The sequence below is a fragment of the Elaeis guineensis genome, chromosome 7 (assembly GCF_000442705.2).
Source record: "Elaeis guineensis isolate ETL-2024a chromosome 7, EG11, whole genome shotgun sequence".
NCBI lineage: Eukaryota > Viridiplantae > Streptophyta > Magnoliopsida > Arecales > Arecaceae > Elaeis > Elaeis guineensis.
The window spans coordinates 238957-253606 of NC_025999.2; positions in this window are offsets into that span (position 1 = coordinate 238957).

Below are 14650 nucleotides of genomic sequence, written 5' to 3' on the forward strand. Positions count from 1 at the left end.
TGGCGCCAAAGAGTCTAATCTTATCAAGACTCTCCAATCTTATCCACTTGGGATGCCCACTGAATCCAATTGGGCTCGCACCATAATCTGATTATGGCACCCAATTTGATGTGGTTTGGCTCCACAAAAATCCTCCAATAAGCTCTTGCCAAGTGGGCTTCAATTTAAGACCTATATGTCAACTTTTGACAAATATCCTAAAATAAAATTAGTAGGTGACAGGAATTAGCAGGTGCTTGTCTTAAATTCATCTCATGAATTAAGACAAGCCTTTTCTGAGCTGGACAAACTTCATTTAGACTGAGAGAAATCTTCTCAAAGTTCTCTGGGTGAGTCAAATCACATTTGGCTCAGTAGAGACAGAAAAGATTACATGAGGAGAAAATTAGGCTCAATCATGTGCTAGCATGATTTTCTCGAATCTAATTGGATCTTATCCAAATCAATTGGGTTAGCCCAATTGATGACATCCTGACCCTAACCTTTATTTGTGTGATCCAGTTAGGTTCAATTCCGTATGGTAATGAGACATGTCGTGATCTCATCATCGACATCATCGAAACTCCTTTCGATGGATCAGAACTCTTCTGATTCAGATAATTAGAATGATCGATCATCAATATCATTCTAATTACACCCAAAATCCACTAATGACACCTAACAGTATATGGTGGCAACCCATCAAAATTGAAGACGAACCTCTCGGTGCAGCTACCTGTGTGATTAAGTTTCTCTATCATGAGTCCCGACTGAATTAGGGTTAAGGTGAACTCGTCAAATCCAACATCAGTCATATGAATCAATCGATCAATCCGAGTTTGATGTGAAACTCCAATGGAAAACTCTTTTTCCATTATTTCACTCTGCCATGACCATGGGCTTAAGGACTCGATCTTTCGATCACCATAGGACTACTTCTCTCTTCTACCGAGGTTGATAGATCCCATCTTGGTGCGATCTAGTTCCTACAATAAATATGCTACAGCCAACATACCCTCAAGATTCTGAATGGCTAAGAGATCGAGTTATAGTGTAGTCAAACTATAACACACTCAAGGTAAACTGTCGATGCACCTCAGGTCAAAGAACTAGACACACAACTACAGCATCGAGCTAGTCATCGACGAGAAGGTAGACTTCCTTATGACTGCTCGATATGGTCACGCTCAGTACTCTCATTCTCAATGAATACCTATACTCCGCTCCAGTATCTCCACACCGTAGACTCAAGACACATCTATCCTAAGAAAGCGATCGTACACCAACCTTCCAGATCGATCACCATTTTCGTGATGATCCTATGGTTAGAAGCTGTTTATGAGTTAGTTATGTAAATTCATGCCTTAAATTTTTAACTCTTGAAAATATGAATTGACATTCCTACTAACTCAAAGGATGTATCACAGACACAATGTACACAATGTGATAGAAGAATAACCTATTTATTGATTTATAGTTAAAATTATAAATTTATCTTTAGATTTGTACATTAATGTGTCAGCCAATCTGACATCTAGGACACACATCTAACAAACCCCACTTGACATAATGCCAATTGGCTACATATCTAAGTCCCATCTTCTCAAGGTGGGCTTCGATCTTTGGCTGGTCCAATGGCTTAGTCAGCAGGTCTGCCACATTGTCTGTGGAGTCGACTCTCTTAACCTCGACATAACCTTTTTTTAGGTAATCACGGATCAGATGGAATCGCCGCTCGATGTGCTTGGACTTCTGGTGAGATCTTGGCTCCTTAGCTAGGGCTATGGCACCATTATTGTCGCAGTAAAGAGGGATGGCATCCGATGACATCACTCCAAGCTCTGCGGTAAATTTTTTATACCAGAATGCCTCCTTCGCAGCTTCCGATGCAGCAATGTACTCTACCTCCATGGTGGAATCAACAATCACCGTCTGCTTGAAACTCTTCCAGCTGATTGCACCACCATTGCAAATGAACAGACCCCCAGATGTTGACTTTCGATCATCTATATCAGACATAAAGTCTGAGTCTGTATATCTCTAAATCTGGAGTTCTCCATTCTCAAAGACTAGAAATATATCCTTAGTCCTTCTCAAGTACTTAAAGATATATTTCACAGAAGTCCAGTACTCTTCGTCTGGATTCGACTGATATCTGCTTGTGACACTCACAACATGGGCTATATCAGGTCGTGTACATAGCATGGCATACATGAGGCTCCCTATTGTCGAAGCATAAGGGATCTTGCTCATACGTTCAATCTCCTCAGGTGTGCTACAGCACATCTTCTTAGAGAGATGAATGCCATGTCTAAAAGATAATAAACCTCTCTTGGAGTTTTCCATGCTAAATATTTTTAGCACCTCCTCTATGTACATCTTCTGTGAAAGTCCGAACATCCTATTTGATCTATGTCTATAGACCTTAATACCCAGTATAAAGGATGTCTCTCCTAGATCTTTCATAGAGAACTCCTTAGACAACCATACTTTGACTGAGGTCAACATGAGAATGTCATTCCCAATTAGGAGGATGTCATCTACGTACAATACGAGGAAGACAACCACTCTCCCACTGACCTTTTTGAACACACATGGTTCCTCCTCGTTCTTGATGAAACCAAATATTTTGATCATATCATTGAAACGAGTACTCCAGCTCCGAGATGCTTGCTTAAGTCCATAAATGGACCTTTGCAGCTTGCAGACCTTGTGATCATTATCACTGGATGTGAAACCAAGCGGTTGTTCCATATAGATATTTTCCTCAAGATATCCATTTAAGAACGTCGTTTTCACATCCATCTGCCATATTTGATAATTGAAATAGACTGCAACAGCAAGCAATGTGCGGATGGATTTTAGCATGGCTACGGGCGAGAGGTATCCTGATAGTCAATGCCTTCGCGCTGACTATAACCTTTCGCTACGAGTCTAGCCTTAAATGTCTCTACATTCTTATCTACACCTATCTTTCTCTTGAAGATCCATTTACACCCAATAGGTACAATACCTTCAGGTAGATCTACCAAGGTCCAGACTTGGTTTGAGTGCATCAAGTCAATTTCTGATCTCATTGCCTCTAACCATTTTTCAGAGTCGATATCTGATATCGCTTCGTCATAGGTCTTGAGATCATCACTATGAGCCCTATTTTTCGTGAGGAATATTTTTTCTATATCCTCTTGTATAGTACCTAAGTACCTTTCAGGAGGACGAAAAACTCTAGTCGATCTACGAGGTGGAAGAGGTTGTGTTAGGACTGGTTCTGATTGATTTGGTTCCTCAGGTTCTTTAGCTCGTTGCTCTTGGGAGATATTCTCCTTGAGTTTAATTATTCTTCCGATGCCACCATCTTGAATTAATTATTTTTCAAGAAAAATAGTATTTCGACTCACAATCACATTGTGGTCTTCCGGAATATAAAAATAGTATCCTAATGACTCTTTAGGATATCCTATGAGTCGAGCTCTAAAAGATCAGAACTCTAACTTATTTGTCTGCTGTCTCTTGACATGAGCCGGACAACCCCAAATTCTGAGATGATTCAGACTTGACTTCTTACCATGTCATTTCTCATATGGTGTGGTAGGAATGGTTTTAGATGGAACCATATTCAATACATAAATTGCTGTCATGAGACAATATCCCCAAAGAAATTCAGGGAGGTCTGTGAAGCTCATCATGAAACGGACCATATCTAATAGGGTCCGAGCCTCGCCCACGACTTCACTTACAGGTAAACTCCGTCAGGACTCCTACGGGAGCCGGACTTCATCCCTGGCCTTGATTGCAGGTGGGCCTCGACCGGACTCCTACGCGAGCCAGATCTCGTCTCCGACTCCAGCTACAGGCAGACTTAGTCCGAACTCCTACGGGAGCCGGACTTCGTCCCCAACCTCAACTGCGGGAAAGCTTCGTTCGGACTCCCACGGGAGCCGAGCTTCGCCCACGACTTCACTTACAGGTAAACTCCGTCCGGACTCCTACGGGAGCCGGACTTCGTCCCTGACCTTGATTGCAGGTGGGCTTCGACCGGACTCCTACGGGAGACGGACTCCACCCGCGATCCCAATTGCAGATGAACTTCGTTCGGACTCCTACGGGAGCCAGACTTCGCCCTCAACTGCAATTGCAGGTAGACTCCATCCGGACTCCTACGGGAGCCGGACTTCGCACCTGACTTTAATTGTAGGTAGACTCCACCCGGGCCCCTAAGGAGCTGGACCTCGTCCCCGCAGCTTCAACTGCAGGTAGACTTCATCCGGATTCCTACAGGAGATGGACTCCACCCGCGATCTCAATTGCAGGTGAACTTCATCAGGACTCCTACGGGAGCCGGGCTTCGCCCTCAACTGTAATTGCAGGTAGACTCCGTCCGGACTCCTACGGGAGCCAGACTTCGCACCTAACTTAAATTGCAGGAAGACTCTACCCGGACTCCTACGGGAACCGGACCTCGTCCCCAACTCCGACTGCAAGTAGACCCCATCCGGACTCCTACGGGAGCCGGACTCTGAGCTCCTCTCAGACGGGTGGCTAGCCACCTCTCCCCGCCAGACACTCCAGTCGAACTTCGGCCGACAGGCCTAGGCCCCCTGGCAGGCCGCAGTGACGGCCACGACACTGCTCCACCTCCTGCGACGGATTTCGCGCGGCTCCATCACTCCCTGGCAGATCACCATAATGACCACGATTCTGCTCCACTCCCTGTGACGGATACCATGCGATTCCTCCCACCTCTTGGCAAGTCGCGACAACGGGCGCCGTTCCACTACCCGCAACAAACTCCACGTGGCACGTCCCGATGGTGGCCACGATCCCATTCCACTACTCTTCGCAATAAACTCTGCCTGACTCTGGGCAGCCCACTGCCAGACGGTTATAAATATCGCTATCAGTCTGCTGCCCCCTTTTCGCCTATAAAAGGGGGCCCCAGATACATTATTCTTTAAGCTCTCATTTTTTACCTAAAAACTTTGCTAAAATTTTCGTTCGAGCACTCCATTTTTATTGAGGCAGAGAACTGACTTGAGCATCGGAGGGTCTTGCCGGAGCAACCCCACCTCCGGTTTAGACTTCTTTTGCAGGTCCCGACGGCGACCGCGACTCCCTCGACTCCAGCTTCTCCGGCGCAAGCGGATTTTTGCACCAATAGGATTGGCGCTAGAGGAAGGGCTGTGTCTTCGCAGTACCCTTGTTCTTAAAGGAGAGCTCAACGGGACCGCCTCTGATCATCTTCTCCGACGTCTACTCCTCCTTCCCCCACTTGATCTTCACTTGATGCCTCCCCACAAGGCGTCCACATGGCGATCCACGGCCTCCGCGGTCAGGTCTCAGGCTCCGGTCTCACCTCCAGTCTCCCAGCCTCTACCTCCTCCTCCGGCAGCGGCGGTTGGCATGGAGCAATTCGACCTGCTGGTGCAGCAGGTCAGAGGCCTCACTGAAGCTGTGCAGGCCATGCAACAGCAGCAGCAGCCACAGGCATCGGTGCGGCCGGAAAGAGCGTCGCTAGAACTCCAAAATCCGACGGCGGGACGGGCCACTTGGGCCAGCCGCCCGATCTTTCCCGAAAAGACGAATCCAAGGGTGGAAAGCCCCCAATCTGACCACGACTCCACCCCTGGAAGATCCCTGCCTCCATTCTGCCAGAGGACCCTCGAGATCCGAAGTCGAGAGAATTTTCTGGACCGGAGACTCCAGGAGATGAACCGATGGATCAAAGAACTCCGCCACGCTCCCCCCGCTTATGGTGAGGATATTTGCACTGATCCTCCCTTTTCTCAAATGATCATGCAGGAACCGATCCCGCCCAACTTCAAACTCCCCCAGTTCGAAAGCTACGACGGGACTTCAGATCCGGTTGATCATCTGGAGGCCTTCCGGATGATGATGCTGCTTCATGACGCACCCGACGCCATTCTATGCCAAGCCTTCCTATCCACCTTGAAGGGAGCGGTGAGAAACTGGTACTCGGCGCTGAAGTCGGGTACCATCTTTTTCTTCGATCAAATGAGCCACCAATTTGTGGCCCATTTTGTCAGCAGCCGGCGCCCCCGGAAAGGTTCGGAGTCCCTCATCAATATCAAGCAGAGGGAGGGGGAGTCCATTCGAGCCTACATCAACCGCTTCAATGTCGCCACGCTGGAGGTCCGGAACTTGGACCAGTCGGTAGCAATGGCCGCTCTGAAGGACGGCCTTCAGAAGAACGACCTTTTGTTCTCCCTGGAGAAGAAGTACCCCAGAGATTTTGCTGATCTGTTGGCTCAGGCTGGAGGGTACATCCGAGCGGAAGAAGCCTTCAAAATGAAGGATGAGGAGACTGCGAGAGAACGGCAGGCGGGAGACTTGAGTAAGTCCGCAGTCGAAAAAGGATCGAGAGAAGCTCGGCCACGTTCTCGATCCCCTCCTGGGCACAAGCGTGTCCATACTCTGCCCCGGGTACGAAGGCAGAGAAGTCTGGATCGCGGGGTTCGGCGGAGTTCTCCATCGGAAAGATTCTGCAACTACGTCCCCCTCAATGCCTCGAAGACCCAGGTACTGATGGAGGTCAGGGAGCAGCTCCCCAGGCCTGAGAGGATGCACACACACCCCGGGAAGCGCAACCCCAACAAGTTCTGTCTCTACCATCGCGACCACGGCCACGACACGGAGGAATGCATCCAGCTCCGAGACGAAATCGAGGAGCTCATTCGGCGAGGTCAACTCGATAGGTTCATTCGACGTCGGTCTGAGGGTAGAGAAGATCGGCCAAGGGCCCTGCCGCAACCTGAACCGCCAAGGAGGGAGGAGCAGCCCGGAGATCGGCCTCCAATCGGGACCATCGACTCCATCACCGGAGGGCCTCAAGGAGGAGCAGACCTTCTACGACCACGGAACTCGAGAAACCTATAAATGTACTGCTCACGACTTTGCTCTGAATCTAAATTCCTTTCGACTTTGCATGTCTTTCCCTTTTGGCATGGATCTGTCACGATTGGGGATGACCCCTTCAAACAATTAATACAAGATCATGTTAGGAACAGGAGGGGAACCTCGTCCTAACATGAGCCAAATGAAAGTCCGATTATTTTAAGATCGGATCGGGGGAAAGGCCCATATAACGGCCCTCGAATGCCCCCTGAACCATGTTAGGGACAGGAGGAGAACCTTGCCCTAACATGAGCAAAGTCAAAGGTCCGGTTCTTTTAGACCGATTGGGGGAGAGGCCCTACAACGTCCTAATGTGCCCCCACAGCCATGCTAGGGACAGGAGGAGAACCTCGTCCTAACATGAACAAAGTCAAAGGTCCGGTTCTTTTAGATCGGATGGGGGAAGAGGTCGAACAGCGCCCACACGCGCCCCCACAGCCATGTTACGGACAGGAGGAGAATCTCGCCCTAACATGAGCAAAGTCGAAGGCCCGGTTCCTCTTAGACCGGATGGGGGGAGAGGTCGAACAGCGTCCACATGCGCCCCCACAGCCTTGTTAGGGGCAGGAGGAGAACCTCGCCCTAACATGAGCAAAGTCGAAGGCCCGGTTCTTTTAGACCGGATGGGGAGAGAGGCCCTTGCAACGACCCTTATGTGCCCCCACAGCCCCGTTGGGAACAGGATGAGAACCTCATCCTAACCTAAGCTGAGATCGACTACGTCAAGAACGGAAGGAGAACCTCATCCCGACGATGATAAAAACTCAGCCGCCCAACAAAATTGGATAAAGAAAAAAGTTTTCTCAATGGCACCTCTACACTTCTATGCGACCCCTCAAAAAGCAAGGGGAGGATCCTCACTCAAAGAGAGGAAAAAAATTAAAAAGGAAAGCGGTAAATTACGCCGGCAACAGACAAAAAATAAACCACACCAAAGACCTAAGGAGCCTCGTCTCAACAAAGACGGGAAGTTCTTACCAAACATCCCCGACCTCTAAGAAGGCTCTCGACACAGGTCAAGAAAATAGCGACAGCTTCGAGGTAATACGGAGTTCGGACCACCAAGCTCGAGCCTACGGCTATGGACGATAAGAAAAGCGAGTCAGCTTAGCGACGGCTGGACACCTCCAAACGACGTCAACGTCGGACAAGTCAAAAGATAAAAGAAGTTCAGCAGGCGATGATTCAATACAATACGTGGATGAGGTAACACGAAATCCTCTTTTCATTCCATTTACGAAATATACACCACGAAGCCCAGAAGGCCAAGGGAAGAAAAGCAAAACGACGAGAGCAAGACAAAACAACAAAAGAGAAAATGTATGCATGGAAAGACGGAAGGCCAAAAAGAGCCCTAGGGAAGCTCTGCTCCTTCCGATCTCGAATTATCTGCTTCGCCCCTTATCCAGGACTGCCTCAGATTTTCAACTTCTTCTTCTAACTCTCTCTTTTTCAGCAGCGCATCCTGGAGCACCCGACGGAGTCGCTGGCTTTCGTTCTCCGTCTCTCGATGCCTCTTTCTCAGGACCTCGGATTCCGCCTTAGTGTCCTTGACGGCCTGCTGCTCACATGCCAGCTGGATCTTCAATTGCTGCAGCTCAGCCGTCCTCTCCCCAAGGATGACAGAAAGTCCTTCTGCAGTTCTTCTTAGGGATTGGAGTTCATTGGAATCCCGAGAGGAAGCGAGTTGAGCCCTGTCAGCCAGCTGCCCTTGAAGACGGATGACTTCGTCGGTCGCCACCCTGAGTCTCCCTTTATATTCATCCACCTGCCTGCGCCAGCCGGCCCGATGCACATCGTAGCTCACCTCGGCATCTTGAAGCTGCTGCTGAAGGTCGGAGACCTTCTTCGACCACTCCCGGTCACCATCGGCCCGGGCCAAGAGCCGGGACGAACTTCCCTCCAGCTGGCCAATCCTCTCCTGCGCAGCTGACAGTTCCACCCTGAGAGAACTGATCTTGACAGCTTGAGCCCAAATTCGATCGCTGGCGCTCTTCTTGTGTTCCTCAAGCTCCTTCGCGAAGTCCGTCTTCCTCCGGCTGTACTCCATGATCTCCTTCACGTGGAGATTTCGAAAGCGGGTGGCCTCCGAGGTGGCTTCAGAGTAACCCTCCCTCAACCTGTGAAGCTCGCCTTCCATCTTCTTCGACCTTTTTGTCAAATGAAGAACTTCCTTCTTCAGCCACTGGATCGTCGACTTCAGCGAAATCTCCAGGAACAGGGGAAGTGCTTCGGCAGGACACTGCCATCGGGAGACAAAAGCGTCAAGGTGCGTCTCATCACAGAAAGAAAAACAGAAAGGGGGAAGGAAAAAGGAGAAGCCATCCACGACAAGAAATTCAACTTTATTGATTGAATATTTTTTAAAGATAAAAAGAAAAAAAAATTGCAGTAAAAAAAAAATACAAGGTCGGAGGTCTCAGACCTCTGTGGTAGGGGTGGGGGAGCTTGGTGTCCCTGGAAGGGGGGCTGCAGCAGCAGTGGCGGCAGGAGAGGGACCAGCCTCATCTTCAGACTCCTCATCCAAGAAGCTGAGGTCGAGCTCCGAAAATTTTCTGGCCACCTTCTCCTGGCAGAGCTCGAACCCCTTGATGAATGCTTCTTGGCCGAATCGGACGTTCAGGTCCCTCATCTCCGCGGAGGCCTTGAACTCCTCTACCGCAAGAACCCTAGCCTCCGAGACCAGGACTGAAATCTGCTCCGTCAAATTGGCGACCTCGGCCTCCATCTTTCTCACCGCCTCCACTGAGGTCTGCTTCTCTTCCTCCCGGGCCTACTTTTCTTTCTCCAGGGCCTCTTGGAGGGTGACTACTTCGGCGGCCTTTTCTGTAAGGCGGGCGACTTTGGCCCAACGATGCTCCTCCGCTTGGATGGCGTTCCTCCTCGCCCGGTTCGTCGCCTCGATGTTGGCAAGGAGCTGGTGCCCAATCTACAAAGGCGGCAAGGGGGTCAGAACGAGGGTCGAAAAGCCAACTAAATGAAGATTTGTTTACCTCGAGAAAGGACCCTAGGGAGTCCCAAACCCGCTGCTCAGGATCGGTGCGGTCGATCCTCTCGACGACTTCAGGCAGAATGCAGCCGTCGATCAGCCGCTTGATCAAGTCCCTGTCATTGAAGGGGTTCTCCGGCTCTTCTTCGGAACCAAGGGACTCTTCAACGGCGGCTCGACGGCTACTCCCCCTACGGGCCACCGACTTCCTTCTCATCCTCCTCTCGACTCCGGGCGTCTCCGTGGAACGGACCCCCGAAACGGGAGCCCCTGTCGGCGGACTCCTTGAAGAGGCCCGGGGGCCGGTGGTTCGGCGTCCGAAGGAACGTCGATCACGGGAGCCACCTAGACAGGCACGATCGAGCTCGTCTCCTCCACTCTTGCCTTCTTTGCTGATCCGAAGGCTGCGGCACCTTTTCTTTTGTGGGCCTTGAGGCCCCTAGCGAGCATCCGTGCTGCTTCGGTGTCCATTCCTAAAAAAAAAAAAAATCAAAAATCAGTAATGGGGTAAAAAAGGAAGAAGTGGCACGCAAAAAAAAAAAAAAGAAGAAAAGAAAAGAGAGAGAAGAAAAGAAGAGAGAAAGAAGGAGGACAAAAGAAAAGAAGAGAAGAGAAAAGATGGAATACTCGCAGGATCCTGGGGGCTCAAGCCAATGTTGAACAAAAATTGCTCCCTCAGAAGGTTGGGAAGGGAAGGAGCGGAATAGTCAAGAAGCTTTCGGGCGGTCTGAAGGTCGTCCTCCCCCAGGCTGGGAGCCCGACGGACAGAGTCCCTCAGAGAGCCCCAAGGGGGCAAGCCCAGCCTCAGGGTCGGGCAGTGGACAAAGAGGTATTTTCCATTCCAGTTGTGGATTGAAGAGGGAGCACCTTTCAGCAACCCCTTCTTGCCAAACTGGGGGGAGAAATACCACCAGTCCTTCGCCGAAGGGTGACACTTGAAAGTGTAGAAATGCCTAAACAAAGAAAGGGATGGCTGAACTTCGACTACGTGGCAAAGGGAAAGAAACCCTATCAAAAATCTAAAGGAATTCGGAGCTACTGAAGCCAAAGAGATATCTAAGAAGCGGAAAAGGGCGACAACAAAGGGCGGAAGTGGAAGCCGGAGTTCGGCACTGAACGCCTCCTGATACAGGCAAAAACAACCAGGTGGGGGAGTGCTAGCCCGATCGGAGGGGCCAGGAAGCTCCAGGGCGTACTCCGGAGGAACTCCGTACTGAACCCTTATCAATAGGAGTTCATCCGGAGTCAGGGAGCAGGGAATAGCACTCGGCGCAAAAACTGGGCGAAGCCCGATCCCAGATGTGGGTTCATCTACAGAATGGGGGTCCTGGGGGGCTGAGGTGGAAAAACTCCAGGAACCGCTAGAGGCGGAGGTGCCGGAGGACATTTCGAATGACTTCAAACGAAAGCCCTAAAGATTCCAGAGAAATCAGACGGGACAAAGGACGAGAGGTTGCGGGAGACCAAATCGGAGGAATACGACAGAAGAAAATGGAGGAGAAAAGGCCCCTAGGTGGCAAGAAGAAAAATGAAGGTTTTGGGACTAACCTAGATCGCTTTGGAGGATGCAGATGGGCGAGGACAGGGATGACTCGAAAGATGCCTAGGGCCAAGGAAGACGCCAAGGGGGGTCAGGGCTCTCGAAGAAAAGGCAGATACCGGTAGAACTTTCAGGCGGAAAGGCAGGTTTAAATAGACCCTGGGATCCGACGCCATAATAATCGTGAATCCCTCCAGGCCGACCCGCGCTCGACACGTGTCCCACTCGCCTCGGCAGACGGCTAAAAGTGACTGACAGCTGACGGAGCCATTATTACGCCATATCTGGGCCAACGTGCCAGCGGGGATTCCGAAAGGTCCCTTCGAACCGTCCCAATTCGAAAAGACTCCAGCACGCGCGTATTTAATGCCAAAATATCTGGGGGCGGTCGTGCACAGGATTCAAGGGGATAACTTCGGCTGCGAAAATTTCTCTGTACTTCCTTCATTCAAAATTCGAACTCGAAAGTAGGGGGACTGGTGTTGGGTATAAAATACCCCCCAGCCGAAGTTCGTGACGGGGGTGACCCTCCAGGGATCCAGCTGACGAGCCTCGATCGGACTCCTACGGGAGCCAGATCTCATCTCCGACTCCAGCTACAGGCAGACTTAGTCTGGACTCCTACGGGAGGTGTTGGGTATAAAATACCCCCCAGCCGAAGTTCGTGACGGGGGTGACCCTCCAGGGATCCAGCTGACGAGCCTCGACCGGACTCCTACGGGAGCCAGATCTCGTCTCCGACTCCAGCTACAGGCAGACTTAGTCCGGACTCCTACGGGAGCCGGACTTCGTCCCCAACCTCAACTGCGGGAAAGCTTCGTCCGGACTCCCACGGGAGCCGAGCCTCGCCCACGACTTCACTTACAGGTAAACTCCGTCCGGACTCCTACGGGAGCCGGACTTCATCCCTGGCCTTGATTGCAGGTGGGCCTCGACCGGACTCCTACGGGAGCCAGATCTCGTCTCCAACTCCAGCTACAGGCAGACTTAGTCCGGACTCCTACAGGAGCCAGACTTCGTCCCCAACCTCAACTGCGGGAAAGCTTCACCCGGACTCCCACGGGAGCCGAGCTTCGCCCACGACTTCACTTACAGGTAAACTCCGTCCGGACTCCTACGGGAGCGGACTTCGTCCCTGGCCTTGATTGCAGGTGGACTTCGACCGGACTCCCATGGGAGCCGGACTTCGTCCCCAACCTCAACTGTGGAAAAGCTTCGCCCGGACTCCCACGGGAGCCGAGCTTCACCCACGACTTCACTTACAGGTAAACTCCGTTCGGACTCCTACGGGAGCCGGACTTCGTCCCTGGCCTTGATTGCAAGTGGACTCCGTTCGGACTCCTGCGGGAGCCAGATCTCGTCTCGACTCCAGCTACAGGCAGACTTAGTCCGGACTCCTACGGGAGCCGGACTTCATCCCCAACCTCAACTGCAGGAAAGCTTCGCCCGGACTCCCACGGGAGCCGAGCCTCGCCCACGACTTCACTTACAGGTAAACTCCGTCCGGACTCCTACGGAGCCGGACTTCATCCCTGGCCTTGATTGCAGGTGGGCCTCGACCGGACTCCTACGGGAGCCAGATCTCATCTCCGACTCCAGCTACAGGCAGACTTAGTCCGGACTCCTACGGGAGCCGGACTTCATCCCCAACCTCAACTGCGGGAAAGCTTCGCCCGGACTCCCACGAGAGCCGAGCTTCGCCCATGACTTCACTTATAGGTAAACTCCGTCCAGACTCCTACGGGAGCCGAACTTCGTCCCTGGCCTTGATTGCAGGTGGGCTTCGACCAGACTCCTACGGGAGACGGACTCCACCCGTGATCCCAATTGCAGATGAACTTCGTCCGGACTCCTACGGGAGCCGGACTTCGCCCTCAACTACAATTGCAGGTAGACTCCGTCCGGACTCCTACGGGAGCCGGACTTTGCACTTGACTTTAATTGCAGGTAGACTCCACCCGGGCCCCTACAGAAGCCGGACCTTGTCCCCGCAGCTTCAACTGCAGGTAGACTTCGTCCGGATTTCTACGGGAGACGGACTCCACCCGCGATCCCAATTGCAGGTAACTTCGTCCGGACTCCTACGGGAGCAGGGCTTCGCCCTCAACTGCAATTGCAGGTAGACTCCGTCCGGACTCCTACGGGAGCCGGACTTCGCACCTAACTTAAATTGCAAGAAGACTCTACCCGGACTCCTACGGGAACCGGGCCTCGTCCCCAACTCCGGCTGCAAGTAGACCCATCCGGACTCCTACGGGAGCCGGACTCCGAGCTCCTCTCAGACGGGTGGCTAGCCATCTCTCCCCGCCAGACACTCCAGTCGAACTTCGACCGACAGGCCTAGGCCCCCTGGCAGGCCGCAGTGACGGCCACGACACTGCTCCACCTCCTGCGATGGATTTCGCGCGGCTCCATCACTCCCTGGCAGATCACCATAATGACCACGATTCTGCTCCACTCCCTGTGACGGATACCGCGCAATTCCTCCCACCTCCTGGCAAGTCGTGACAACGGGCGCCGTTCCACTACCCGCAACAGACTCTACGTGGCACGTCCCGACGGTGGCCACGATCCCATTCCACTACTCTTCGCAACAAACTCTGTCTGACTCTGGACAGCCCACTGCCAGACGGTTACAGATATCGCTATCAGTCTGCTGCCCTCTTTTCGCCTATAAAAGGGGGCCCCAGATACATTATTCTCTAAGCTCTCGTTTTTTACCTAGAAACTCTGCTAAAATTTCCGTTCGAGCACTCCATTCTTGTTGAGGCAGAGAACTGACTTGAGCGTCGGAGGGTCTTGCCGGAACAACCCCACCTCCGGTTTAGACTTCTTTTGCAGGTCCCAACGGCGACCGCGACTCCCTCGACTCCAGCTTCTCCGGCGCAAGCGGATTTTTGCACCAACATGTGTATATATATATATGTGTATATCTGTGTGTGTGTGTATATATATATATGTATATGTATGTATGTACGTATGTATGTATATGTATGTATGTATATGTATGTGTGTGTGTGTATGTCTATATGTATGTATGTGTGTGTGTGTGTATGTATGTATATATATGTGTGTGTGTATCTACACACACACACATACATACATATATATATATATATATATACATACATATATATATATATATAATATATATATATATATATATATATATAATATATATATATATATATATATACATACATATATATATATATATTATATATATATAT